This window comes from Hylaeus anthracinus, unplaced genomic scaffold, assembly GCF_026225885.1.
Source record: "Hylaeus anthracinus isolate JK02 unplaced genomic scaffold, UHH_iyHylAnth1.0_haploid 12002, whole genome shotgun sequence".
Lineage (NCBI taxonomy): Eukaryota > Metazoa > Arthropoda > Insecta > Hymenoptera > Colletidae > Hylaeus > Hylaeus anthracinus.
In genome coordinates this window covers 15,895,870-15,921,006 of record NW_026534349.1, presented here as the reverse complement: position 1 = coordinate 15,921,006, position 25,137 = coordinate 15,895,870, and the positions used below count along the sequence as shown (strand labels likewise).

The 25,137-nt window shown below is 38.9% G+C and overlaps 1 long non-coding RNA gene across 2 annotated transcripts in view; it reads left to right on the top strand.

Moving 5' to 3' along the window:
- Window positions 1-218: 218 nt before the first annotated feature.
- LOC128892563 (uncharacterized) overlaps window positions 219-25,137 on the top strand; it is a 124,069-nt gene continuing 99,150 nt past the window's right edge. The window contains exons 1-2 of one of the 2 annotated variants that reach the window (XR_008461095.1): window positions 219-364; window positions 442-591. This is a non-coding gene — a long non-coding RNA (uncharacterized LOC128892563). The remainder of the gene's footprint in view (window positions 365-441; window positions 592-25,137) is intronic. The other variant, XR_008461096.1, reaches the window with a different exon arrangement.

Genomic DNA, 25,137 nt, shown 5'->3' with positions numbered 1-25,137 from the left:
TCGTGTTCACGTCGTCAAGTCCTGTATAAACGTTCGCCTGGCACCCTTACATCGTAAAACGACGTGCACTGTATCTATCACTACACACAGATTTTACAAAAACCTCGAGTAAAGTATATAAAAAAGGCAACAATTAGGAAACTGACAAGAAAGTCGCCATAGCGGTGTTACTACTGGGCGGCCATATTGCCTTGGCTTCCCCCTTCCGACATCTCGCGGCGACTCCCGAACGAAGCCGGTTACCCACGAAAAGTAAGGTCATTCGCAACATGGCGGCAAGCGAGGCAAGACGTGAAGCGGTTTCTCCCAATTTCCACAGGTTTTCGTCATTCTATAACGTTATCGAATCGCAGTTCTTTGATTGGTAAGTGTCATTGAACAAATCTATTGTAGATTTAACGACATTCGGGACCAAATGAATCGATCATTCAAAAATTTCAGACAGTTGGCGAGTGGCGTTCTTCCTAACCCACCATCGGCTTGAACGGCGGGTAAAGATTACAAACAGTTCTCCGTTTTCCAATGAGCCACGGTCAAACAGGACGCCTATTTAGATGAACACATCTGGTATATCGTTGTACAACTGATAATGTGAGTACTGCTAATATTCATATCACTGATAATATTCATTGGCGTTTACCGCCAATTTCTATCGGGCGCACGGACGACTTTCGTCTATGCCGGTAGATTTCAATCGATTGCTACGCTAATAGCAACTGTACGCGTCACATGAAAAGTTTTCTACGCCTTACCTTTAAAAGATTTTGTGCCTAATGCTCCGTTTTTGTTAAATAATTATGCAAATAAGTCCAGTTTATAAATTTACTTCCCACTTTCCGATGATATTCACCATTTTAATTTTTCAATTCGTACTGCTACTCGTTCTCGAGCGGTGGCACTGCAGTCGCCGTTCGATAATCGAAAGGGTTCAAAAAATGCATAAGACATTAATATCAGAATTCATGCGAGTCTAAACACGTTAATCGGAGGAGGGAAGCTTTGATCAAATGTTAGATTTTACCCTTTAATTGTTTATATATGGAATTCAATATTATGCGTAGATTTCGACTTAAATAATATTTGCATGTTAAATATAAGCAAATGTTCAATTTCCCTGTCGCGTTTTAGTTACGTATTTGGTTAATCGTTCGTCTATATTTGATATCCAGCGATCCTCAATGAAAATGATCATGGTATAGCGAACACCGAAGTAGGTAGATTTATCATTGTTGTTGGCCCAAGGGTATGTTGTGCCATTAGACCACCTTGATTAATGGCGCCCTTTGCCCTCAGTGAAAATGTACTTTTTTATATGATCAATTTTATATAGAAGCTCCGAATTAAAGAATAAAAATTATATTTTCCTCGAGCTCCTTATTTCGAACAAAATATAAATTTCAAAGTTTACAACGTATAATTTTAAATTAATTAAAATAATATAGTATCGATAAAGAAGGAACATATTATACTCGCTATTTTTTAAATACAATTTCATTCGATGCATTCAGTCAGTATCCAAACCGTTTTAAAATGTAAAATTGGTCATGAAAGTACATGAAATTAAGGGGATATCTTAAATTAGGAAGTCTAAAAAAAGCAGTTTTACGTGAATTTTTGTAGGATGGAAAAAAATAATTAATTCTATGGAACTTTTTCTCCTATTTTGTGTACTCTGTATACATTTTTTCAACAAGAAATATTCAAATGGAGTCCAAGAAAACCAAAAGAAATTTTCATTTTCATACATTTTACTTTTATGTGAACTAAGAAAATTCATATAAAAAATTGTTCAAACAACTTTTTTATCAATTTAAAGTGATTTTTTTCACCCAAAGAACTCGTTCTTTTTTTTCAAACTTGCAGTAATTTCACATTTCGCCATTTTTGCGGGTTTTTCTTAGTTCACATAGAAGAAAAATATATGAAAATGAAGATTTCTTTTGGTTTTTTTGTGTCAAACCAAAATTACGACCTGCATCTTTCCGCCGATAGGAGGTTTTAATTGTGAGGTGCCCTAAGTTGAATATTTCTTGTTGAACAAATTTGTACAGACTACTCGAATATGTATGAAAATAGGATAAAAAGTTCGATAGAAATAATTATTTTTTTCCATTCTAAAAAAATTTACAAAAAACCGCTATTTTTAAACCTTCTAATTCAGGATACCCCCTTAAGAAATTAAGACAACATTCCTCTACTAGTTTTCGATTGTACAACGGAATAAAAATAATAATGCAGCCTCGCGATCGATAATATGATATTTTCATAAATCCTGAACTGCCACCGCGTAATACTTAACGGCAGCTAATTTGCAAGCTCTTAGCTTCGAGAAAACTGGAAGTAGAACGCGTAATTTTAACGAAACTCATGCGTCTAAGTTTACGACGTACGTCAAATGTCGCGTGCAACAAATTGTGAGGATCGCTGGGGGTACGTTTTCCTGAAGTAGAGAATTTTGCGTTCGTTGTACAGCGACCATCGTGTTAAGAGTCGTTACGTGAGTTTGGTTATCCGCTCCCATACGAAAGCACCTAACTTCCTTAACGAACTCTCAAACGAAGTTTGGTGACTTCCTGCTTCTATTTCAGTCTCGAAACGCAAGCTTAATTAGCGTCAACAATTTACATTTACTATTTAGCTTCCGATAGCTTCTTTCCTTGTCGCATCAGTATCCTTCCTGAATTAGGCGCTCGAGGTCCTCCGAAGACTCTCCGACAGTATCACTAGTAATTCCTAATGAATAAAGCATACATATGAGCCGTTCACTGCACAAATCGATTAAGTCCCCCAGTCACACAAAAATTGTGACATTACCGACGATTATTTTTTTGACTGCTCTTTCTTATTAATTTTATGTACAATTAGATAAAAGCTATGTACATTTGTATTTATGCATTCTACACTATTTATTTGAATTTATATTATAAATATACTATAAAGGGAATAATCGATTCGTGAAATGAACGGGTATATGTCCGTTAAGAATTTTACAAATTCTAGATACAGTCAGTGTAAGAAGTATTCGTACAGCAACCCATTTTGCTGGCTAACGTTTTCCTTTGAATTTCCGTCTTGCGATACACAAATTGAGAATCACATTTCTCGGAATTAACGTCCTGCTCGTATGGCAACGTTTCGTAGTAAACAACGTCCTTCGAATTCCACCGTAAACAAAGTATAACATTCTACCGTTATAAACTTGTTTTTCTAATAGCTAGAATACGTCTTGCTTAGCTTACGTTACTATCTCGGTATACTGTTATGTTTTCAACGTCTGCAACCCAGCGCTTTAAAAATAGTTTGCTATTATTTCTTCCTGGTAGCCAATGCTTCGACCCATTAAATTTGTCTCGCTCAAATTATGGGAAATCCGAACCCTGTATCTATCGAACGTGTCAAGATTTCCAAACGTACGGCAACTGTTGCGTGTAATATATTTAGTAGTGCTTCTATTATCTCCCCTGGTGCACCGCGAGAATGATTTAGCCAATGTAATCACTTATTTATTGCAAAAGAAAATAATTTCCTCGATCGAAGTAAATTACTCTATTCAAGATACGTTAATAAGTGAAATGTGGATTAACCCTTTAGCGTATAACAACGTGTGAGACGCGTGATGAGGAATTCGAGTCGAAAATGAAAAGCACGAGTCAGACACGTCGTATGGACGTGCACAAGAGACTTTGTACCTGACTATGGCACCCACTGTTCCACGATAAATCGTAGGGCAAGGGGTTAATCACACGTGACTATCAGGCAATAGGCGCAACGTGTATCGATAAATCCGTAAATACAGTGAGTAACTTTAATATTCGGACACTATGAGATTTTTACATTATCACATCATAATTTCGTTTCTAACAAAACAAGCAAAAAACATAATCAAGTATTATATTAACGTATACGTTTAGTAAACAATAGTATAAGTTTTATTTACATAACTTACTGTTATTGTTAAATAACACGATTTAAACAAAACATTGTCTGATTTTCGCGTTACTTTAATATTCGGACACTTTTAGAAACTATGTATTTTGAGGCTAATTTTTATAATAATATGTGTTTTAATATCTTGTTGGGTAGCCATTCTCCTGTATCGCTTCTTTTAAACGTTGTGGCATATTGCCAATGATTTTTTTTAAATATTCAATAGTTATTTGGTCCAATTCTTCTTTTAACCGATGTTTCAACATTTCTTTTCATGTCCTGATACGTCGCTCTAGTTCATTCCACACATTTTCGATAGGATTGAGGTCAGGTGATTGAGGTGCTGGTTGTAAAACTTTTGGACAATTATACAGTAAATATTCTTGCACGATGCGTGGCTTATGTTTCGGGTCATTGTCCTGGTAAAATTTAAATGTGTTTAAAATTCCCATTTGTGTAACACTTTTACGTAAATTATTTTTTAATATATTCAAATACACATTTTTGTCCATAATATTGTCAATAAAAACTAATTCGCCCAGCCCAAATGTGGATATACAGCCCCAGACAACCACACTGCCTCCTCCATGCTTTACAGTCGGCCTTAGATTTTTAAATTGAAATTCTTCATTTTCCTTACGCCACATCATCCTTCGTCTATCTGATCCAAGAATGTTAAATTTACTTTCGTCGGTAAAAATGACATCGTTCCACCATGTTTTTTTCCTTGAAAACAAATTCTTTAGCAAAATTTAATCTCTTCTTTCGATTCTATTCATTTACATACGGTTTCTTCCTAGATACTCTTCCATTGTAACCACTGTCTTTTGAGGCTCTGCGGATTGTTTGGGGATGTACCTTCTTCCCAGTCTCGTTTAAGAGCTCCGTTGCTAATTTTGGTGCACTGAGTGGAGGATCCTTCTTTATTTTTCTTATTAATTTCCTCTTATCACGTGCATCCAACTTGTTCGGTTGGTCCTTTTGGGGTATAGAGTCTATACGATCCACGTATTTGAACCGTTTGATGATATTTGCCACTGTACTCTTACTCATGTTGAGTATAGCAGCAATTTGTCTACATAACTTCCCTTTGCATTGTGAAAAATCACAAGTTGTCATATGTTATACGTGGTATTGCTTTTGCGTGTCATTATACACGTGCACGTAACAGTTATCGAAGAATAACTGGTGAAATAAAACTTGTTAGTATCATTCGAACAGTCGACTGTGTTTGTAAACAAACACTTCTTCTAAACTCGAAATAACTCTGCGTAAACACTCAGAAAAGGTGCTACACTGCAAAGTGTCCGAATATTAAAGTAACGCGAAAATCAGACAATGTTTTGTTTAAATCATATTATTTAACAACTATTGTAAGTTATGTAAGTAAAACTTATACTATTGTTTACTACACATATACCTTAATATAATACTTGATTATGTTTTTATTTGTTTTATTAGAAACGAAATTATGATATAACAAAGTAAAAATCTCATAGTGTCCGAATATTAAAGTTACTCACTGTACCTGTCGGCTAATTTAATATAGGGAGCGCTACCTGTCACAGAATGATTATTTAATTAGGATTACACAAGGAAGGATGAGCATCGACTTGAAATTGATACTTGCGTTATTTGAACCGATTAAAAGCGTTCTCTCTGGAATCTTTTGTCCGTAATTCTAGAAGAAAACGATTCCGACGTATCGCGAATAGCTCGATGTTTCTTCCGAATGAAAATTCAATGTAAATTGAAAATGTTTCTTAGTCGTCCAAGTTGGCCTAATAATTCATTCCTACATCGAGCATAATTCCAAGAACTCAAGTTCGGAGATGTGTTTTCGCTTCTAGTCTTTTAGACGACGGTATAACGGAAGGGTAGCGAAATGGCGGGAATGGAGTTTAAAACTCGTATAAATGTGTGTGTAGCGCGGCGGTCTCTTTCCATGTTTCTGATTACTTTACAAACTTTTGCGCCAGTCTTGGCAATGCAACGGAAGCTTTTAGACACTTGTTTTTCCCATTGCGTTACGCGTGACTCTCGTTTCTCAAAGCGTCCTATTCTTCGATACCCGAGAAACCGTACACGCGCTTAACATTTCCGAAATTCTCGGACATCCTCGTTGAACCATCGATTATAAATATGTCTTAAATCAGCGACAACAGAACGGAGATAATACTAGAGAGTTCTAGCAATTTTTAAATCAATTTCCATTCCGATTGACTCGGGTAGAATAATTCGCAAATATTTCGAGATCTTTAATAAAATTTTATTAAAGTGGCAGAAGTTTTAAAAATCGTTAGTACGGCGCGATATCGATCATTCTTTTCGGTTCGAACGTCAACAATTACAGAGCTGAAAGTGTTGTGATAAAGCGGAATGTAAATTTTAGAAAATATGGAAAGAAAACAGTTTCATACGTGTGTGTAAATAAAGCACCCAGAGAGATATGTTTTAATCAAATAAAATAACACATGCGGATAGGATGTATGGGCACACAAAAAAAACCAATGTTTAACCAAAAAGGTTTTTTTTCTGTCTTTCTATATGGCTATTGCGATTCTATCCTGCACTCAAAAAATGGGGTGAGTTTTTTAAAATTCACTTCCAAACTTTTCGATAAATAAAGCTGCGGAGATTTTACGTGGATATAATAACAGTAACGCGTCACGTTGCTGTTTGTCCACATCGTAAACCAGCCATGTCAAATACGCGACCCATGTACATGTACAGACGAGCTCATTACGTTTTGCGTCGCGCTTGACCTTTTCATTATTTTTTACTCCGTTTTTATCATGCTTAGCGTTGCTGCTCGCGTCCACGTTTTCGAGTACTTAATTCCGTCAACAATCAAAGAAAAATGGCTATCGCGTATCCATTGCTTCGTCAAGCATAATCAGCGGCAGCAAACAAATTCAACATCGATGAATATTCGGTCAAATAATCAATTGCATCTTTCAGTATCGTCTTAAATACGTTGAGTACGTCTAGACAGTTAAACATGTCACACGCCGGGGTGTTCGCGCCGACTCACGAAGCTTTCGTAATTTAGGGGTTATTTGAGTAACGAAACGCAACTTTAATGCACCCTATTACAGTTTGATAACGTAGAATCGTGCCAGAGCGCGTTGCTTCATCCGCTTTTATTAGCTGCTGTTCTTCGAATCGTGATAAAAAGCCGTTAAACTCGCTCGAAATGGCTACTCGCACGAACGCATCATTAAGCATTTAACGAGGTGATCGTACAATTTGTTCGGGCGCGAAATGTGTGCGCGTAGTCTCCTGCGGTGCCTCGAAAAAAAAAAAAGAAAAAATTGCCGCTGCGAGAAATCAAGCTCGTTGCGCAGCGGACTCCATGCATGACGTCCGTCAAACGATAAGGGCTCGTAAACGGCTGTTCGAAAGACTCGGGCAAACGAAAACGTTGCCTGTATTTTATTCCCCGAAGAATCGGGGAAAGTGTGGACATAAATTTCGTAGACCATCGGCTATCGACCTTAACGGTTCGGTGACCGATTATTCGAGCCGTTCGTGAAGCCGCCTTACCTTCCCCGACCGCCGCGAGTTTCGTTCAAACGAACGAAACTAACTGATTTCCCACGGGATAAATCTTTGGGTAACCCATGGAACCTTGCTAGGAATTCGACGTAAATCGATCGCAGAAGTCCAGATACGATTACGAATCGGTCGCCATCGATTCCTAAAGTCGTGCGATTCCTCGGATCAGCGTTACTCAAAGTGGGGTCCACGGACAGTGTCCGTCGGACACCTAGGGGTCCCTGGATCTAACGCTAGGGGGCTTACGAATTCTTGGAAATAGAATGCCTTGCTGTAGAAGAAGAAAATTTTGTATGATTTCATTTTCGTTAGGTTTCGAGAATGCTGTTACGAAATATTAAAGGTAGTAATGGCGTCCTTTCGTCGAACGAGCTGTCGTAAAAAGTGCAACAGGGGAAAGCCTCTTTTTCCAATCTAAGCTCGTTTACCTCATTCCAATCTTTCGAACTCTTTCATACCTTACGAAGAAATCCCTGGCCTTTTTACTTTGATTCTTCCGTGTGTTTGTAGATATTGGAAAGGAGTCGTTACATTGGAATATCTCTTTCAACTTTCTGAGACGCGCAAGTACCTCTATCGACGATTTCTTGACTTCTCCAACTTATTTATCGAGCCTACTAATGAAAATTCAAAAGTCAAGTTTGCTATACATGTATTTGTAGCGACTCTGTGATTTATAAAGGGGAGTTTTATCAATTATAACGAACTGGAAAACTCGTAAATATTGGCATAGCAGTATAAATTATTAAACATTTCTGTTATTCGTGACTTAAAGATGAAATTAGTGTAGTGTAGGAGTGTAGCTCGTCGAGTTAACTCTTAAATGTCCCAAGTTGAAAATTTGATATCGGACTTTTACATCGAATTGAACACTTGCAATTTGTTTCTAATATTTGGCTATATGTATGTAATGTGCCCATTGCATAATGTTCTTTTGAACAAGAGTTACAAAAATAAACATCAGCTGTTAAAATTGTTCAAATAACGGATACATTGATACTTTTTTTAAATTTAATTCGGAGAATCAGACTTCTAAGAGTTAATTAAATATATACAAAGTACCATATAGAATGAAAACCAAAAAATACAATGAATGTATTGCGGTGTAGTTTGAGAAACACTGCACGAGACACGTCCAACGCCGTTTACTCGGTTCGTTTTCACTTTTACGTTCGTTTTTCTTCTGTCCATCTCTCATCAACAATTCTCTCTGTTTCCTTCGAGCTATTCGATGCACGCGACACACGCAACCGAGACACGTGTGATGTGTGCCGTATCCCATTATCCCGCGGAAGATTTGTATCTGTAAGCTGCTCGAGGCAACTCCATCTTGAAATGGCCGCTATTCCGTTCCACTAATCATATCGGAAGGGATTTACGCGTGTACGGAGTAATTGCCTTCCAACTAATTTCCTACGCCTGTTTCAATCGTTACAAAGCAATCTTCGACCCATTAATGGTGATCATCGACAAAAGCAATTGTTCGACCTCTTCGTGCCCTCGCCTAAGTACAATGCACTTCGTTTCTTTGCTTTAACGTAAACATCGGTCTATTCGTAATTAACCCTTTGAATGCCAGATGAAATTTTCATGCATATCCTTTTTGCAAGTGTATGGGCGAGCGATATGTCCCTCCTTGGCACTCAAAGGATTAATAATTTTTAAAGCAGCCATTATATTCGTCTTCATTTGAGACACACATTTCTCTACTTTAATTAGTGGAATTTCGAATTAATAATTTATCGCGTGCATCCGTAATGCATACGGTGAAATTAAAATTCTACAGACTCCTTTCAAGGGATTTATTTTCATCTCATTGTATTGAAAAATTAACTGCCAGATGCGGTGCTAACTACGATAATACATAATTTAACGTTTGTTGTAAGTTAGAGTTTTTCCTCGAAACCGTTAATGATTAGATAATTCCCCATTTGTCATAGTAATTAACCCTTTGCACTTGAAGCCTTTTTTTCTGGTATCTGTCAGCAACTCGAGATGCTTTCTATTAGCATTCTTAGCATTCTATTGTCACGAATGCTAAGCTTAGATTAACTTCGAAAATGAGAACTCTAATTTGAGATTTGAAAGTCAGGTCACCTTTGCCTCGACGACAGTCATTTTATTGAGTATTCGAGTTGCAAATAAATTAAACCTAAAGGAAACCTAGTGGTGACTGAGAGTCACCTCTCGAGTGCAAAGGGTTAATTTTTTAACCTCTCCAAATTCACAAATCCAATCGAAATTTATTTTCATTATCGCCTCACTTTTGAAACTAATTCTTTTAGTCCCTAATTAAAAGTCCTGTCACCTATTCCTGGATGACGACCAACGTCTTAAACGTTACCACAGGGTACGAAGGGCGCACCAGGAGCTTGTCATCTATCCTGAACAACATCGAAATGATTTTTCAGCGATCCGTTCTCCGCTTTCCTTTTTATCCGTCAAATCCTTTCACGATCTCGTGTTTCTTAATAGTTGCCCGTGACGATGGTCGATTATTCATCCCGCCTCGGCACGTTTTACCGATGGAGGAAGGATTAATTATTTTAGACGAATCGATCGCCGTCGCTCGTCTGTGCTAGGGTCGGAAATTCGACAGGAAAATTCAATTACGACGGCGGATTCAAAGTTCTCCGAGCCGATGTGTTTCAATTGACGCGATATTCGAGAATTGCTACTGTGCATGTAATCGCGCGAGTATTACGTAACACGCTCGCGAGCACTCGAGTATGTTCGAAGGGTGGGCGAGAAGTTGAAGAACGGTGCCAAATTTCTCAGCAGACGCTCATCTTTGGCAGTTAGACGGTGTTTAGACGGCGGAGAATGGAGGCTCGGAAAAGCCTGGCAATTTTGATGGTAGACGCTTCCCGTCTAAGTTCCAGACTCTTAACGTTATTACGGATAATAAAATACGGTCGTCGTTGTAACCGAGGTTATAATTTCCACGAGTTCACCCATACGAGTGGTTCGTAAAGGAACATGTTTCGTCCCCTAAGCCCGTGTTTCGTACACTTCAGCTCCCCACGAACGCATTCGATGAAACTCTTGGCAGACCCTGCGATAATTGGACCGTTCACTGCACAAATCGATTAACTTTTGAAAAATCTTCAACCTAAGTGTCGAAGCACTTAATGTAGTCGTAACTTTTTATACTTATAATAACTCTCCTGAATAATAAAGATTAACACCATTCAACGACAAAATTTTGTTTGGCCATTGAATAATAAATAATTCATTTCTGATTATTCTTATTCATTTCATCGCATTTCTCAACTTTTTGTTTAATGGAGTTAATCGAACTGTGCAACGAACGGCTCAATTTCTGTAATGCACTTTATTCGATTCGAGTAGCGTCGCACAGTAGGAACTTCGAGAATGACCTTTCAGTCCATGTTTGTATAACCGATGATGAGTACATCCACACATCGAATGACTTGACCAACCCCTATCGACTATTTTCCGAAGGTAACGCGGCAAGTTCCCCTACAGTAGTCAAAGGTATATGATCTCTCTTTCTCGGTAAACATCCGCAAGTATCGATACTCGAGCAGAGGTATCGTTGGCCGCGGGTAAACAGCACCCATCTCGGAGCAAAGTGTGAAAGTAAAACTGGGGCTGATGCGTTTAATCAATGGCGAGTCAGTTACTAGCGAATTGGAAGGGCACGGTGCTCGTCCGTGTGTTTATCTCAATTCTTCGGTGCAGGGTATTTGTAGCCACGCGCGATCGAGAGAGCGAACTTTTTCCAGGGTGGCGTCGAGGGGGGTGCCCGTTCGCGTAACGTTGTTCCACGAGTTCGACCAAGTTTCGAGACAGAAACGAAAGAACAAAGTTTCGTGCGAAAGTGGAAGTACTCTTATCCGACGGAGCACCCGGCGAGAATCGAGATGCTGGCTTCCTTTTTTTCCCTCTCTTACTTCGTCGCGGGCTGCATTCATAGAGAGGCTCGTTTCCAAATTTACCCCGTCGAAAACGACGCGAAAGATCGCGTTGCGCTCCGGCTCGCGTAATCTTCGAATGTTGATCACGTATCGAAGGATTCAGGGGCCAACAAAGTCGTACGTGCGCCATGTGGAAACGGGAGTCGTGGAAACCGGGGGTTTGGCGGGGAGCGGGGGAAGATTTTTCTTTTTTCGATTCGTTCTCTACTTTTTTTCCACCGGTCGAAAGAGAAACTGGAGTACGGAACGTATCCATTCCGGTACTGGGAATAGATGCCCGGTAGCTCGTGTTACGCCTTCATCGTCCGAGGGTGCAACGGGTGGTGGCAGATCGATGTCCACCACGCGAGGGTGTTGAACGCACGTGTGACGTCACGACACGTACACAGTGCCGCGCGAAATCGGGGTTAGACAAGCCTAAGCTCGACGCGCTACTTAGAGACACCGTTAACTCTCCATCGGGTTTCGGTATGGTTGCGTTTTGCCACGGCGCCTTCCAGTGCAAAGCGTTGGCCGGAAACGTGTTCAAGGGCGACGCGAAGCAACGTTGTTCCGTTACAAGGCGTTATTGCGTTTGATGTACCTGCGCGAACGTTAACGCAATCGTGGCTCCGAACGTATAGCGTGCCAATGATTCAGACTGCGATAGCAAAATTGCGGTAGGAAAATTAATCGAACGGGACCCAAGATACGTAACGAGAGAGCACACGTTTCGCATAAAAATCGGTTCCGTTACATTAAAAGGCGACCATTTGTTTTGCTGTCTGTTTCGTGGGATTCCAAAGGAATATTTAATTACAAATGATAAACGCATAACCAGTTCGCCACTGGATTAATTAAAAGCAGTTATAAAAGAGGAACGACCATCGCTCGTATTCCGAAAGAGAATTGTTTCGCACCACGATAACTCCACTTTGCCCGAGCCATCGTATTTATTAGATTATATAAATAATATCACCGCAACGCGACATCCAATCAAATCGCCTATCCAATTTCTCGGCTCCGCGCGGTAAGGGCTGCGCGATAATCGAGCGTAGGGCAGAAACGCGGGCCGACGTTTGCTTAGTTATGCGTTTTTACGGGGTCAGCGAGCACGAATGATCTCTCTCGTGGAAAGGCTATATTCGGTACGCGGAACTCGACTACCACAGGCCTCCACCGGTCGTGCGCTCCGCAGAGAACCAGAGACGGCCTTTTTGGTACTCGTGGTCTCGACGCCCCGCTGAGCACTCACTCTCCGACCTACTAATTTAGCGGATTAATTAGCCGAGACACTAAGACTCGGCCGGAAAGGCGGAAATCCAGACGTCTCGACGGAAAATTTCTGTCGTATTACCGAATCTCCAGGTTTTCTTCGCGGCGATCCTTCGCCAGTTTGAGTAAACTTTGGTAATCGGATTAAAACGTTAATCGCGCCGCCTCGGCGAGCGGAATAACTTCGAAACGGGATCCCGCTTATAACGTAAAGTGCATCGTTAAATTTCGCGAAAACTCGCCGAAACAATGTTCATCGATTCCTCGCGTAGCCTACCCCGCTCCGCGCAATCTGACGATAATTAACGTAATTTTCTCCGCCCTTAAGAAGATTTAGTGTCGGATATTATGTTTACCGAGCGATTTTGGCGCTTCATCGCTGCCGGATAATTATATCGATGACAGTCGATAATTGATTAGCGACGCGCGCGAGAGTTGGAAAGTAACGCTTCGTCCGATAGAGTCTGCGCCGGTACGCCATACCTTGAAACATAATTATCGATGCCGAAACGACGCGGTGGTACCATCGGTGCCCGACTATCATTCGTTCGTCTCTCTGCTGGGCGGTCGTAGCTTTCGCGGGTTTGGTTTCTTCCTGCTGACGCAATGCTGCGTTTCCTAAGTCAGCGTTTCCCAGAGATGGCCCGCAGTGTCAAAACTATTTTTATGATACGTAAACGTTGCATCGTTCTTTGCTGATAAAACGTTGCATTCTCCAAGTCAGCGCTTCTCAGACCGCGCACGGTGACTGTATGTTAATTTTTTCGAAGACGAATAGAATTCGATAAATCGATAAATATACATTATCAGAATTGCTGGATGCTTTTGAGTCATATCTTAACGCGATGCAGTAATTCGAGAGAGGTTGCTGTCGATCACCGCTAGGTTTCACGCGGTAAATCAACCAACAATAATGTTTGTTCAGGTTTCATTTCTTTGGAACTCGAAGTGACGATAAAATGATCGTCGACGAGGTAAAGGTGACCTGATTAACCCTTTGCATTCGAGTTAAACCAACCAGTAGTATTGTTTGTTTAGGTTTAATTTCTTTGGAACTCGAAATGTTAATAAAATGATTGTCGTTGAGCTGATTCTCAAATATCAAATTAGAAATCTCATTTTTAACCGACTTCGAAAAGGAGGAGGCTACTCAATTCGACATGTGTATATACATATATACACTAACGATCAAAACTTAGCGGACAAATTTTTAAACGGTTCAAAAACATGGAAGTTTTCAACCGATTAGAATTAAAGTCCGTGAGGAGTAGTTTTGTAGTGTCCTCTGGGCGTGTGTAAAGTTACATGGGCGAGAGTTGATGCGAAGGGGTTAATTCACCCCCCTAAAGGGGAGGGTGTAGAAAAACGCCTCTTTGAAACAGGCTAGGGATGACGGAAGGGGTTGAAAAATTCAAAAAAACCTTTGGGGCGACTCTCCTTGATGCCCTCTACAAAATGCACCCCTTGAAATTCCTCTCGGACAAACCCGCCCCCCCCCCACAACCTCCCACCCCCTTTAAAATCCACAATTTTTGGACGACGGTCTCGATTTTGGACTCAATGCATTCTCTGAAGTTCCCTGATCCAGAAAATGCCATCACCCATACCGTGCTCCCCATAGGTACCCTTGGGGGAGGGGGGGGACAGCTTGCAAATTTTCAACCCTCTTCGTAAAAAAACACTTCCACGCATCGGAGGGCTATGAAATTCACCATGTTTGTTCTCGATACGTTAAGGATGAATGTCCCGTTTCGAAAACTGCCCCCGGAGCTATAGGGAGGGGGGGGGGGCAGAGGTAGGGGTGGTCCACCCCCAAGTGTAGGGGTTGGAACGTTGTTTCGTTGCATGGATCACATGTCCAACAGTCCAGAGCATCGGGCTGACACAGTTTTGTTGTCTTTTTCCAGCGTGAATAGCAATAAAATACGAAAATGTCGATTTTTTTAAAAAACTTGCTTCCAACTTCAGGCCCATCTGCAGGGTGAATGAGTAACCCCACGTCAACGCCGTTCATGGATTCGGACGCGCGAATGCTTTATTAACAGATCCCCAAAAAATCAGATTTTTTGAATCACGCTTTTGTTGTCAAATCGAAACAGATTTGAAAGAGATGTATATATATATATATATATATATATATATATATATATATATATATATTTTTTTTTATGTATGTTACTCGATTACGCCCAAACGGCTTGACCAATCGGGATGAAACCTGTTGCATCTTGTAGAGCATGTCTCCGGGGTGGTCTCATTATCAAAAAATTTTTGGACCTCATTTTTTACCCGTTCTTTTCTTGCAAAAAACCGAAAAATTTTGTATTGCTTCTTATTCCGAAACGAATTGGCCAATCAGATTGAATCTTCTTGTATCTGGTAGGGCTTCGTTGCCACTTAAAAGCTCAAAAAGATATTTGACCTACTTCCATTTTTTACCACTTTATAGCACTTTTTTTCGAAAATCGTACTATTTCACGTATGTTTGGCCTGAATTCGATGAAATCGATGAAACCTTTTACATTTTGCTGCCGGACTCGTTTTCGAGGTGATCGTTTTGCAAAAATACTTTTTCCTATTGTTTAGAACTATTGTTGTTGCAAAATTCCTATTTTTTATGAAACTCGTTCTTTTTTTTTTTTTTTTTTTTATCGAAGTCAATATAATCTTAGCATTCGTGGCAATAGAATGCTAAGGAAGCATCTCGAGTTGCTGGTAAACCCAGAAAGAAAGGCCTCGAGTGCAAAGGGGTTAATACAGGGAACATCGATAAAGACCCACGTAAACGAAAGTTCTTACGGGTTACCGCGTAAGCTCCCGAGGATATAAAGAGCACAGAAGACCTAGAAGTTTGAGGAACATTACGCCAACTTATTCTCGCGTCTAATCCTTCCTGAACATACGTGCTGAATATCCGGCCGTTTATTAGAGTTATTAGCTTCGGAAGATACGTATGTCGACGGTCACGAAAATATTCGGACATCGCTATAGTTCTGACTATTATAGTCCGTACTTCAGAAATGTATGCAATAAGAACAAAATGAGGTTTCACGTATGTTACTACACAATGTGTAGTTAACAGAAACATAAGAGATATTTATTTACGACAAGTGATTACATAAATAACTAGCTGGTAATTGATGTTCGCTCGCTTCGCGAGCTCGCGAGTTGGGTTGGTCTTGCTCGCTTAATTTATATAGCTATTCGTGTTTATTCTGTGTGCGACCCTTTACGGGCCACACAAGGAACTTCCCGGTTTCCGATTACAGCGCCATCTATCGCGAATCGAAGAAGTGTTTCAAATAAAAACTATATATTTTGTGACGTAGAATCTGAATCTGCAATAAAAAGTAGATGTTTCTAATTTAAATTTAAAGTGACACCCCTCCTTGACCCCCTAGGGGGTAGGGGAAAATTTTTTTAACAGCATCAAATGACCCTCTTCAAACCATCAAATTTTTATTCGAGATGTTTTTTGATCCGATGCACATATCTTAAGTTACCCGCGGTGGTGGATTAAAATGAAACACCCTGTATATATATACGCATAAATATAATAATAATAATATATGTATATATATTATTTATTTCCGTTTAGTTATTCACTCATAAATTTATATTCTTCCATCTAGATTGCGTTGAGTTGTTTTCTTAAAAAAACGAAAAAACTACTGGACCGAATTAGAACAAAATCTAATCAGTTCTAAGTTAGATCGATACACATCGATTGCATCATCGATCATTTTGATCTCGCTATTAGTTTTTTAGAAAACGTTAACGAAAAATTTGTCTACATACGTACATACATACGCGTACGCGCGCGCGAACAATTTGTTAAAAATAGGGTAAAATTACTCTAATGACCTTGAAACATGAAGATCTGCTAAAAAATCGATTTTTCATTTTAGGGTCAAATACAATAACAATAAAAATTGATAAACTTCCCTATAAATTGGGAAGTTCATAAAAGAAAAATGAAAAGTACGCTCGTTTTCATGTAACGAAAATATTCGGACACTTGCCGTACTTCTCAAGTTTCCAGGTTCCAGGAACTGACTGAAACAATGTCTGTAAATATAAGCGTTCCTACTATGTACAGAGCACGTTAGAGATCTAATATTTGTCAGTCTTGCTCAACATTTGTGCGGAATGGGTCGGAAAAGTAAGAGCACGTCGTTTGATATGCGACAATTAGTAATTTTTCATCGTGAGAAGGGGAAATCGATTCGCAAAATTGCAGATTTATTAAATATTAGTAAGAGCACGGTATGGGATATTATTGCGACGTTACAACAATGAAGATAGAATTGAATCTATCCCTCGAAGCGGACGCAAACCCATCCTCAATACTCGTGATAAACGCTCCATAATTAGGAGAATCAAATGTGATCCTCGGATAAGTGGTCCAAAGTTAGCAGCTGAATTAAATAATGATCGTGGAATATTAGTGCATCCGGAAAACATAAGAAGAATGTTACGATTAGAGGGCTATAATGGAAGAATAACTCAAAAAAACCGTATATTAACGCGAAGAACAGGATGAAGAGGCTGAATTTTGCAAGAAACTATATTTCAAAGGAAAGTCAGTGGTGGGAAGACGTAATTTTCGCGGACGAGTCAAAATTTAATATTAATGGAAGCGATGGAAGAATTAGGGTATGGCGGAGATCGAGAGAAAAATTAAATCCGAGACATTTGCAGCCGACTGTGAAACACGGTGGTGGGTTTGTGATGGTGTGGGGATGTATTTCGGTCCATGGAGTAGGCGAATTAGTTTTTTTCGACGACATCCTCGATAAAAATAGGTATCTGCACATTTTGCAAAACAATTTAATAAAAAATGTTGATAACATGGGACTTCAAAGTGGAATATAATTTTATCAGGATAACGATCCAAAGCACAAATCCCATATTGTCCAAGAATTTTTACTATACACTTGCAAGAACGTCCTCCACGCACCACCGCAATCGCCAGATTTGAATCCCATTGAAAATTTATGGGATGAATTAGATCGCCGAATTCGAATAACTCCCATAAACACAAAGGACGAACTAAAAAGATGTCTGCAAGAAGAATGGCTACGTATTGGGCAAGATTATTTAAAAAGAATAGTTTGTAATATGCCAACGCGATTGCGGCACGTCATAAAGCATATGGGATATCCAACTAAATATTAATTTATAAAAACAAGATTTATGTATAAATTTATAAACTTAGTTTTGATAGTGTCTGAATATTTTCGTGACATGAAAATGAGCGTACTTTTAATTTTTCTTTTATTATTTATGTAATTACTTATTGTAAATAAATATCTTTTATGTTTTTGTTAACTACACACTGCATAGTAACATACGTGAAACCTCTTTTTGTTCTTATTGCATACATTTCTGAAGTACCGGACTATAATAGTCAGAACTATAGCGATGTCCGAATATTTTCGTGACCGACTGTATGTCGACGGTCGCGGTTATTTGTGTCATGTCTCGTTGCGGAGGTGTACGTTGTGATATTTGCCAGGGATCCTGGCGCAAACGCGTTTGGTATAAGTTAGGTAATAATTGAAGAAAGTAGAACGGTGAGAGGCAAAAATAGAGATGTTAGACGTCGAGAATTGTGAGGAAGGTTACTTTGATTGACAAATCAATTCTGAACTGTTTAGTGAAAAACAGATTTATAGGTAAATACAGATGCAGTATTCACATCTCCGATGACTCAGAAAACAGTCGAAGTTATACTTCTAATTAATCGGGTAGAGTTTGAAAATATTTTCGTATCGGTGTCAGGTATACACTATTGGCCATTCATTTCAACACACTACCACATCTGTAAATTTCCAAAGAAAGATGAATGAATTAATGCTTGCCATATACAGTCGAGAACCCGTTATAAGCCTGGTCTAGGATACGTAGGAGAAATTTTACTCAGAATATCCGTGCCACCACTACCATGTAGTTAGTTTTGTCGGTCGACTACCTCTCATAAGCCTGTTCAATTTTGTCATCATTTCAAACGTTATATTTACGTTTAGTATTGATGTAATTATTTGCCGCAAAGTATATACTGCAATTTTCCCGTATTATATTGTGTTCTTTTCTCTATCGTTAATTAATAATATCAGTAATAATAAATTTTATCTTCGTGCATACTGTTATAGATTACTTGCAAATTGCTTGTAATGTCTTTTCGATAAGTTACATTTTATTTAAAAAATCATAATTGCATTCCTATATGTACTTAGTTTATAATTTTGACAGTTTTGCGCAGACTTATACGGGATAGTCTGGCACAAAACGTAAAAGAGTGATTAAGTGGGGGAAGTCATTACGACTCAGCAACTGCTGATTGAGGAGAAGAGGCTTATTAGGGGCACGCTTATGACGGGCATTCGACTGTACAGGCTGCCTCAGAATTAGTGTAAGAATCGAAAATGGAGGATAGCTGAGACGATTCTGAACCACAATTACCTTTGCAAAAATGTCGGATAGTGTTTCGTTATTGAATTATTAACGGAGAACCGTTGACCAATCACAGCGACTGAGTAGCGTGCGCTCACCCGCGAGAGCATTGGCTCGAGCCAGGATTGGTCGGTGGTTTTTCATTAATAATTCAAGAACGAAGCACCGTCCGACATTTTTGCAAAGAAAATTGTGGTTCAGAATCGTCTCAGCTACCCCCCTATTTCTTCCGGTTCTTATACTAATTCCGCGACACCTTTATAATATAATATAGTACATTGAAATGTATCACACACTCAGCGAGTCCAATCTTGTTTATTTGAAACACCATCCGACATTTTTGCAAAGGAATTCGTGGTTCAGAATCGTCTCAGCTACCCCCCTATTTCCGGTTCCTACACTAATTCTGAGCACCCTGTACAGTAAAACACCTGTTTTTGCCCGAGCGAAGAATTTTCCGTCATCCTAGATCTAACGTTAATTTTTGATATTAAAATACTGTTCATGCATATTAATGAAGCCTTCAGCTCCTATTTCACATGAGTTTCGAATAAATTCATTAGCCCGCGGGTTCGCTAAAAAAGTACTGCGGATAACACATGGTTAAAGATACTTCTCGAGCGTTTCGCGGCGAAATTTTCATATTCTGAGGACCGTGGAATGTTTTCATCCGCGGTGCAAAAACGTTGTTATCGATTAACCTCCTTTCGAGAGAGGAATCCGTTTGCTTTTCGGAAACTGGAAGCCCCTCCGAGCGTTTTTGACATCGATTCGACTGCGGCATTCGTGGCTACGCGATTGGGCAAAAAATCTCATTAGTGTTTATCCCTCCCTACCCCACCCACACTTTCCCCACACCACACCCTCCCGCTCGCGTCTATGTACAGCTGTGCTTTCTCCCTTCTCTCAAAAGCATGCGATACGTTTCATGCACTGTTGTGCTACAACGTAATCGCGTTAATGATTTGCGGGGCATCCGCGCTAATGATCGCCGTCGCTCTCCGACGCAAAAGGATCGAGAAGGATCGAGCATAGACGAGAGGGGAGAGGCGGTGGTAAAAGCGGTGGGCTCAATTGCGCTCGCGATTAATACCGGAAATCCATCCGTGCGAAATCCGAAACCCGCGTGACTCGACGTTTTTCGAAAACTGCGCCATTGTCGCCGAGAGAAACCCGAGAGGCGAGAAATTGTCGTTTGTAATTGTCGAATTTAAACTTGACGTGCGAAACTCCATTCGTTTGGGAGGATTCCTTTGCATAGGTGGATTAAGGCCGGGAAATTCAGTAATTTAATGATCAGCCATCGCGATATTCGAAATTTACAGTAATCAAAGATCGAAACCCTAATAAATTGAAGACTACAAGTCGTACTATTATCAAGATTGCGAATTGGTCAGAAAAATCTGACTCGTTGCTACAAAATAATTAAATAAGAGCTTTTTACAGTGAAACATTTAATCGAAGAATGTCAGGGAATACAATCGATCAAATACAGATTAAACTTTCAAATAGTATGTAGACAATCCTTAAGAACAGGAACGAATTTCTCAAATTAGTCAAGTTATTAATGAAATATAACACGTTAAATAAATGAAAATTATATTGTAATCATTGACGTGGTCACAAATGACCTCGTCGATGTGACCCTAAATAAAGTAATTAGAAAAAAAAAAGAAAAAGATTATGACACGCGCGTGAATGGAGAAAAGAATTCTATATTTCACCAATCTAGCTGGCCAAAAGAAAGGGAGTCCCCAGATTTATATGAAATTTCGTATACAAGGGTTTTTGGAGTTGTAGATTGCGAATCTGATGCATAAAAGAACAAAAAATCAAAATGGCGGATACAATATGGCCGACTTGTATATTTAAAGTTATAAGATTTGTATGAAATTTCATATACAGGAATTTTTAAGGTCACTGATTCCGAATCTGATATAAAAGAACAAAAAATCAAAATGACGGATCTAATATGGCCGACTTGTATACTGAGAAGTTAGTAGATTTGCATGAAATTTCGTATACAGGGATTTTTGGAGATGTAGATTACAAATCTGATATTTAAAAACTCAAGAACTCAAAATAAATTTAAATTGAATAAAAAACAAAGACATATATATTTTGGTATTAAAACATTAAAAAATGTACATATATATTAATGTCTGTAAATGAGTCACCAGTCTTCATTAGACGGAACTTCATCTTCATCTAACAGCTGCAGATTATCGTCTGATGATGAATTCGATACGATACAGAAGCAAAAATTTATCAAGTTTTATTAAGAAATTAGACTTTATTGAAAACTAAATAAACTGTAGCATGAAACTTGTTTATATCAGATTTGTAATCAGCTACTCCAAAATCTCTTGTATACGAAATTTCATGCAAACCTGGAAACTCCTTAGTTTTGCCAACTAGATTAATGAAATACCCACGTTATCTTCTGTTACTTTACAGTAGTTTATAACTAGGAAAATTTTTAAAAAAATCGCGCTTTTTCGCGGCTGTTTTTTGCATAATAGGTTAGTATAAACACTAAGTTTTATGTCTGAGATAAAATAATTACCCGGGCGAACCCTGAAGTAGACTAAACTCCTTGTTGTTTAAAATTAAAATCAAAGTAAGAGTGAAAAAGCTATTTTCAAAGCCTTTTTTATATAAATTAAAAGATACAAATAAAAAATAAAACGGTTAAATTAATAGATACTTACCAGCTTTAACACAATTCATAATTCATTATGGTCAAATATTCGCACAAACAAAAATGTTTTCTTTTGTAATACAACAAATAAAATTTTAAGAAAGCACGATGCTTACGTGAAAAATACATTCAGATACGAGTGACTTGCACTTAAAGCCCGGTTGTTAGAGTTGTGATATGGGTTGTTTTTGATCGCTAAATTTGTTTGACATTACCAGAAGACATTACGTTTTAAATATTATAAACTTCAAAAACTGCACTTTTGGCCTGCTAGATTGGTTAAGTATCTCACTATACGGTGCACAGTGATCCCAACGCAGAAAAAATTCAATTTTCGAAAGTCAAATTTTTGTTATAGAATATATCCTGACTACTGTGAATAGTCTGTAGAATTACACTGTAAAATGGTTGTTTCAAATTTTAATTTTGAAAGAAGTTATAATTTGTTAAAGTTGAAAATCAGTCGAAGTCAGTCACTTATGATTGGGTAAAACTGAATTGATCGGTCATTAATAATGTCTAGTAACAATATGTGAACATGACGTTTTACTGTTTAGGTAAAAAAAAAAAAATATATGAGTAAAGCGAATATGCAGGTTTTATGTTTTATGAAAATTATTGATTCAAAAAAAGCTCCGACTGTCTCTGGTTTGATTTCTCACGTTTTCTCATCCATATTACACCAAGAAAACATGATGAAAATTTCAGCTGCGTCTACTTGTTCTTTCGGGAGTTACATAATTTTATTCTCAAGTATGTGTGAATACTTAAATCTTGAGAATCTGCGAATTCTTTCTAAAATCCATTCTAATGAAGATGTGACATTATTTTTGAGACATCCTTCGCAAAAATTGGCTCATGTTTAAAAGACGTATTATGGACTGGTAAATTCCTAACAAATCCACGACAGATAAAATGTACGATAATTAAAAACCATAAAAAAACCTGTATTTTTTCCTGTTAAAATTCACTAAAACAAGGTTCAATGACCCAAACATACGAATATGAGGCCTGAACTAAAAAAAAACACACAAAGGTCCCCTTTAGCGAAGGAGCTATTGACTTATTATTTGTAGTGGTCTACGGGACATAAGAAAACTGCAATGTAATGATGAAATATATATTTAATACAATATGGTGTGTGCACAGGTGAAAAACTGCGTTCTTCCAATTGCATAACAAAACAACTGAACTGCACTCTCTCTGCGCTCTCTCGCTTTGCGCATCATGGGGTCCAGGGCCGTTAACTAATATACTATATATTATAAAAATTACCTTTTTTTTATTAAAATAATTTTTACATAATTCTAATGTATTTTTTCATCCTGAATCGAATGAGACTAGTGTCGGATTAATAGGATGATCCGGTCTCGAGATATCGAGTTTTTTCCGCTTTTTGGCCATTTGTGATCACTGTGCGGCGGTACTCGAAACAGTCGAACAGTGGTGTCCATACTCCACGCAGCGTAAGAATGGAATCGCGAAAGTTCTGTCGCGGTGTTCGAAACAATTCCACAATAGTCCCTGTTACCCTGAATTCCCTTGTACGCGAGCTGAGGTATTATCACGGGGACGGGGTTATGGGCGTCTTGCTACACGATAAGCGTCATAAATTGCGAAATATATCCCCTAGGTGATGCATCCTCCCATCCTGCGAAAATGACCGAAAAAGGGAAATACCTTAACCGTTCTGTTTTACGTTTCCCAAGTACCGGTTGGTTACAAGCGTTGCGATAGCGGTAGCTGCATGCATACTTCGGTAATAAATAATAACGATCTGGAGAATTGCTGTGGCCGCCGATCCAACTAGAAACGTACGAGCGGGTAAGGGGTTGCGGGACACAAGTGGATCCTCTTTCTTTCCATCCCTCCTCTTGCGCTTTACTTGCCTAGCTCCATTCAGGACTATTTATTCGTTTGCGAATGCCGTGGATGAGACTCGAGTGGTTGGTCGAACATGAATGCTTCAACTATAACTCATTTATAATCGTGATTTATAATTGTAATCACGCTGTGATTGGTCGGTGATTTTCGTTAATAATTCCAAAACCAAGCACCATGCGACATTTTTGAAAAGGAAATTGCGGTTCAGAATCGTCTCAACTACCCACCATTTCCGGTTCTTACACTAATTCTGGGACTCCTTGTATATACAGTCAGTTCCATATGTACTTGTACATACTATGTTTATTGAAGAAACTTGTTTAAATTATATGATTGATGTTTTCAAATATATTTTTCATTATAAATATGTACATGAATGAACTTTACATATGTATATACAGGGTGGGCCATTTTAAATTCCCCAGTAGAATTTCTCGGAAACTATAGGAGTTAGCGAAAAATGTTTCGAACAAATGTTGCTCAATTTCGGGGGGGAAATGACTTTGCCATCCGAGGTAAAAAATACGGGTTTCTATTTAAAATAACAAAGTTGACCTTTAAATGACCTTGAACGTGACCTCCAAGGTCAAAGCCAAAATCATGAGAATATTTCCCCCTAAAAATTGAGTAACTTTTGTTCGAAACATTTTTCGCTAACTCCTATAGTTTCCGAGAAATTCTACTGGGGAATTTAAAATGGCCCACCCTGTATATTTATAATGAAAAATTTATTTGGATACATGACGTCTATCAAACGTTTTCGATGAACATAGAAAGTACGAATACTTACGGGGCTAACTATAATTCATCTGACAGAAGTCTGACAAGAAGTCTCCGTAAACCTAGTGTTAAAAGTGTTATTGCGAAGTTTACTCAACTCCGCTTCGACTAACTAGCTACACCTCAATTACTCGAGTACTCGTCATCACGCGAGTATTCGAATAGCCTGGAGCTGTAACATTGATCAAATGAAAATAGCTGGTCAAGAAGTGCCCCAAGCTCTGGCACTGATATCCGCGCTGATTCGTAGCAATTTCGAAACCGGGAGGACCATCGGCCGCGTCGTTGGTTTTCGACGCAACGGCACTCCAAGCGGAGCTTTAATCAGCATTCCATTGTACCGTTGACAGTAATAACGGAGGTAGCACACGGCAGATTATATTACAACTAATGCAGCTCGCCAGGGGAACCGATATATCAGACGTGAACCACAAAATACTGAGCGAGAACGGCGAGATCTACTCAAAGCCCGAGCACAACCATCGAAATGTGCGAGTGGTAGCGAACGATCGATATTACGGTAGAAATTTTCTTGCCTCTCGCAAGGTACACCGATAGACAAGATTAACCGCGCTTACTTAACTCGTAGCATGGGTATCGAGTACCCGGCTATCAAAACTTCTTCTTCCGAGAGAT